Raw genomic sequence first — 6,439 nt, 5'->3', positions numbered from 1 at the left:
ATCAGCTAAGCATGATGACACACACCTTTAATCTCACCATTTGAAAGGCAGGTGGATATCTGAGGTGTCAAGGCCATCCTGTTTTACATAGTGAATTCAAGGATACCCAGAAGTCTCAAAAAAATTAATTAAATACCATGATTGTAGATATTAGCCAATGGAAAACAGAAAAGCCACATATGTTAAAGATTTTTCATATAAAAGATTATTTTCACTTGATAATATTTAATTTTGTAAGAAACAAGTAAATTTGGGGTTTCACACCTTTATGTGCCTGCTTCCATGAAGGACTTGAAGTAGTTTAAAAGGTGGTATGACGAAGTGATCTATCAAGACAATTCATTTCTACCAAAGGATTTAAAGTCAAAAAATAAAACTGGAACTTAAAATGTTTTAAGAAAGCCAGTCTTCCTGCAGAAATGCTGTGGAGCCCAGCCCCTGCTTGAAGTTATACTATCTGTAAGAATGCTGTCTGAATGTTTGTTAGGACTGGAATGCACAATGCCCCCTCCACCATATCCTGTTTCAAATCTTGGCTCCCAACTCTCCTGGTGCTATTTTAAAGCCAAGGAGCCTTTAGGAGGTGGGACCCGGCTGGTGGAAGTACACCACTAGAGACAGGTCTTTCAAGGTCATCTCTGCTCTGGTTTCTGTCTAGTTCTTTTTCTTCCGTTGCACACTATGTGAGATTCTCATGAAAGCCCTCCTCTCCCCAAATTTATATAAAAGAGTGAACAATAGCCTAGGGTAGTTTTCTTCCATTGTACTCCATAACACATGCCCACCACCATGAGTTCCACCATGCCTTACCCGAAATGCTGGTGTGTGCCCTCTGAAACTATGACAAATGAAATCCTCCCCCAAGTCATTTCTGTCAGCCATTTTGTCACAGTGATGGGGAAATTATTAACATACTTGCCTCATGAAGCATATGGCACAGCCCCTGAGAAACTTGGTAAGGGTTACATAATCCCACAGGTAAGATTTCCCTCAGTCTATTAGGAGAATCAAGGCCCTGAACAAAGTGAAATGACAATACCTCCTATGAAACACCCCATATAATGAATTATCTGGAATATTTTGAAAGACCAGACCTCAGAGCTCTTCAGGAGAGTGGGGCTCTGCTAACCTGGAAAAAAAATGGAATATACCAATTTTCTCTGAGTCTTTAAATTTTGAAAAGTATAATACTTTACATAAACATTGTAGTTCACATATGTTCCAATGGTGAAGTATAAATAAAATGAGGAAATTCGATTCAGATAAAAGGTGAACATAAATATTACGGTTCTAAAGGTCAGCACAGCTGTGCTACTTTGAAGCAATAGGTCTGAACTGATGGAAAGATTTCTTTTAGAAAGTAAAATTTCAAAGTAGGTTTTTGACAATAAAGAAAAAGGTAAGTAGTTTTTTTATTTTAAAAAAAATAATAATAATTGGATACAGTCTTCAAATTCCCCAAGTAAATCTATGTACAGAAAAATGTCTAATGCAAGAGACAAAGCCTCAGCCCCATTCTGACTTTCCCCTAGAGGCCAAGGTCAGGTGAGTGTTGTAATTTTAAAAAACAGTAGGTGAGAGAAAGACACCATTTGACAGAGCTTGGGTGAGGGAGGATTTTATTGGGGGAAAGTGAATGGGAAAGGGGAGGATGGAGAGACTGGACTCTAGGAACAGAAATGGCAGAAGAGAGAGGCAGAAAGAAGGGAGTAGACAGACAGTCAGTCAGACAGACAGACAGACAAGCAGAGAAGCAGAGAGGGAGGGGAACAGATAGACAAAGGGAGAGTAAGAGAAAGAAATATGGGAGATGGGCAGCCCTTTTTAAAAGGGAACTTAGTGAATGTGTGCAGGTAGTGCTCTTAGTGGCTGCAGCTGAGGGTGTATCCTGTCAGAACCCCGAGGGTACCTACAGTTCCTCAGCAGCTTTAGAAGGATCACTCCTACCTATTGCTTCACTGTTGTGTGGTTTTGAGTAATTTCAGCAGTTATAAATGTGAGGCATTGGACTCTGAACTTGCCACACAAATAAGTTTTTGAGTTTAAAGAACATAGGAATTCTATGGACACTCTACTGTAGTTTATATACTCTGTGTGGGTGGGGAATGGAGCCATATCCATTGTTATGATCAAATATTCCATTCCAAAGTGATCAATAGCAGTCAGAGTTCTAGAAAGAATGCCCCATGGTTGTTACGGTGTAGATGAACTACCTTATTCTTGTACTTTGGAAAATGGCAGTGGTGTGACTCATTGAGCAGAGGATGCAGTTTGTGTTTAACACATAATATTCCAGTTTCTATTGATTAGGCTGATTAATATTTCAGTGTTGAGGAAAGTAAACATTTGTTTTCTTTCCTCCAAAAACAATTTCTTGGCAATGACTGAGCTTCAGGGAACTTACATCTGACAATGTGGCTCAGGTTGGTTTCAATGAAATTGAAGTCTTTCATGTGGAAAATTCTCTATTTAGCAATTACATGCAAAGAGAAAACTTTGAGTTCATAAGTGGTTCAGCAAATCACTAGCTAACTATAACACAGTAATAGCTAGAAAGAAAGTCTGTGCATGATTAGTTATGTATATCAAGGAAGTCTTTCCCTGAAAATGGCCAATCAAGAGGATCTTATGGGGAGCTTAAAACAACAACAAAACTCTACTGAAATGTACCTATTTCAACCCTGTTGTTTCAAGTTCCACAGGACAGCCCAGATAGAGATTTGTTCCTTCTGTGTTGGACATGAATATTACCATCTTGAAGAAGAGCAGCTGTGAGGACCTTCATGACACCTTAAGATCAGTACTGTTAACATTATCTGGGAAGGGTGAAGCAGGATCTGGAGAGTCATGATTAGACCCTCATGAGATCCTTATGAGAGCACTCCCCTCCCCAAGTTGGTATGAGAGGTGAACAATTACCTGGAATGTAATTCTTCAGTTGTGCAGTTTACTGTTGGTGGGATTCTTCCATGGTGTCACTGCCTGTGGGTTGCCTAGGAGATTTCCTGCTAGTGTAGTGACTTGTGAGTCCCCCAAGCTTCTATAACCAACTCTGAAGCTTCTATAACTAACTCTAATATGTTCATTGGTTCATTAAGCTGAATGTGGATGGAATTTTCCCTTTGGTCTGCTGATGCCCTCTCAATCTGGGGTGGATAGATATTTCTTTATGCCTCCCTAAGGAAAGTCATGCAGTAAAAACCAACCCTGGCTAATATAATTCAATGTGCTAATCACATCTTTATATACAGAAAGAGAAAACTAACACATTGCTCCATCCCACTTCCAGTTTCCTCTAGCTCCTTATATTAAAATGGCGTTCTACAGTGATGAATTTGAGTTTTTCAAATTACTTCATGGGGATTAGTCAGACATATTAAAAGGACATTTTATGGAAAAGCATGGCTCAAATACAATGCAAATTTGAAAAAGAAAAAAATAATAACCTCATACCAAAGCATTACAGGATAACAATGAAGAAAAGTCTTACATGCCAGTCATCCAGCTCATCTGGAAAGTGGAGCAGTTGGGTACACACTTGATGATGCCTAAGTACATTTCTACAGTGAGGAAATTAAGAAGTCTTCTTTGTGAGTTTCTCCCAGTCCCACTCCAGCCATAACATGTCCCTTAGTACCCCCGAAATCTCTGTGCCCAGGGCTATCACTGTCTCTATATATCAGATCTTACCTGCTAAAGACAATGAGAAGACATGGAATCACACCTCTGGTATGTGATCATCAACACATTTTTAAACAAAGAATTTGCCCAGCTATATGAAGCTATTACACAATATAGAAATAAAATTAAGCATTGTCAGTATCCTTTAATAGCATACAAGCATCTTTAAAAAAAATTCAGAGTCCCTAACCTAGAATTTCAAGATATAATATCCTTAGCCTTTAACTATAAAGTCATCTCCAGAGAGAGAGAACATAAAAGAGGGAGCCAATATTGGTTTGAAGATAAAATTGAACACAAAGAAAGGTCTAGAGAACTACAAGACTGCTCCCAACTAACAATTTGAGCTTCCGTGGAAAGGCTACCATAAATGTCCTTCCCGGAGAGTGAGATCAACAACTAACTTCTCCATGGAGCCCTCAACTAATGCCTGTTGAAAACAGGATCAAACACCCATACATAAACACTGAGTTGAACTAGAACCCAGATGCAGATGGAGAGGACAAGACCAGGTGGCAGAAACACATAGAGACAGCTTACCTGAACAAGGAGGAGCTAAGGGCCACTAGACTGATAGCTGGGAAGCCAGCATGGGACTGACTCAGACCCCCCTGAATATGGGTCTCAGCCAGAAGGACTGAGCAGTCTAAGGGACCTCAGACAGTGGAGCCAGGATGTATCCCTGGTGCACAAAAGGACTTTGCGAACACATCCCCCATGGAGGGATAACTGCCTTAATCTAGAGACAGGAGAGAAGCCCTAGTCCCTACTTTACATGACCTGTCAGATCTACATGACCCCAACTGGATGGCATTCCCCTACATATGGAATTGGGGTGGGGGATGGGAGGGGAGGGTGGTTAGAGTGCATGTGAGAGGGCAGAGAGGGTAAAAGGAAGGGAAGGAGGGAGGGAGGGATGGAGGGAGGGAGGAAGGGAGGGAGAGGAAACTGGGATCGACATGTAAAATAATAAATTAAATTAAAAAAAAAAATGCTTTGACTCCAAAATTTAAGTTCAAGGACAAGTTACTGGGGAAAAGGATTTCTATTTTTGTTTCCACAGAAAATGAAAAGATGTGGATTCCTTCCAGACTAATGTGGTTTGATCACGCCAGACTGCCTAAAACAGAGTACAAGGTGATCCTACATTCAAAACAGCTGGACAAAGCAGCCTTACAGACTACAGCCAGGATTTCTGAATCTTCTTAGAATTAGAATCCCCCATGACAGCGCCCCTTACCAGCAGGAAGTAGTTTGGAAAGAACAACGCCCAAATTCCCAAATATTGTGTATAAATGTTTGTTTTCATTTAATTGGACTTTGTTATATAAAATAAAATAAATTTTAAAAAAATTAAAAAAAAACTATAAAGTCATCTCTGCAAGAGTTTCCTTACTCCTTCTTCACAGGCTGATTGCAACCCTGCTACAAGTGTTAGTCTCAAGTAGACATAAATAGCACAAAAACATAAGAGACTATTAAGTATGAACAAAAACAAAAGGTCAACCTGTGTGACATGCAACATGGAAAAGGTGAAGTCTCAAGGCACTAATTATTCAGGGTTCAGGAAGGCTTTCAGGTAAGTGTATTCATTCTTCTCTGAATTTCTTCACTCAGTGTATCTGGGGAAGAGGATGCACAGTACCAGCTTTATTTTCAGAGGGAGCAGACTTGATGAGCAAAGGACTGGGCAGTATGGCAACTTGGAGGCACATCCATATCTACCTCTTTACCAAAATGCCCAGTCTTTAGTGCCTTCCTGCTTCAGGTTAAGGTGAGATGCATGAGAACAGTGTAGCTCAGAGTAAGCTCTGAGGCAGGCAGGATCAGTATCACATATGAACTTAGTACACACACACACACACACACACACACACACACACACACAATTACATGTAATCAAATACTTGCATGTTGTTCAAAGAACTGGAAACCAGCCTTTATTTCTCTCTTTCTGAAGGATCTATTTCATAGCATGTACATGGCACTATGAAGAGGATCAGAATTCAACAATTCCTAATTAAAGATTACACTGTTATCAAACACTATATTTATCAAATGTATCAACATTATAAGTATCGAATTACACTGTTGAGTATTTACTCCTTATTGGGATTATTTACCCAAAATTTTTCATAATTCAACTAGTACTTAAGCAATAGCTTTAATTTTATTCATTGGTATATTTGGAAAAAAGGTTCATTCTGTAGGTCACTGGGGTCATCACCATGGCAAGTGTCTACAGTTCTAACTCAGCTTATCTTCAGTGCTATCCTTGGGAGAACAGTATCCCAAATTATTTGTTTTCAAGTAGTCAGTAGAAGCAAAAATAATTGAATATAAACAAGAATGTTCTAAAGATATACAATATTCACACCTAAACTGAAATGTCTCCAGATACTGGCTTCAACCTCTTATATTTTTCAAACTTCATATGCAGTTCTTGCTTGGTTGAGACAATAGTCCACAGGCTTCAAGTTCTGCTGGTTGACTTAAAACTGATAAGGAACAGGCACAATAAGAATTTTGTTTGACACCACAGCTAAACACTGAACCGAACTCCTGGAATCCAGTTGCAGAAAGGGAGGAGTGATGATGAGCAATGCAGTCAAGATCAGGCTGGAGAAGCCCACTGACAACTTCTGACATGAACAAGGGGGACCTCATGGACTCCAGTCTGATAGCTAGAAAACCAGCATAGGACCGACCTAGACTCCCTGAACATGAATGTTAGTTAGGAGGACTAGGCAGTCTATGG

This window comes from Phodopus roborovskii, unplaced genomic scaffold, assembly GCF_943737965.1.
Source record: "Phodopus roborovskii unplaced genomic scaffold, PHOROB, whole genome shotgun sequence".
NCBI classification, from domain to species: domain Eukaryota; kingdom Metazoa; phylum Chordata; class Mammalia; order Rodentia; family Cricetidae; genus Phodopus; species Phodopus roborovskii.
The sequence above is the reverse complement of the archived record's forward strand: the minus strand, read 5'-3'. Positions refer to the sequence as shown.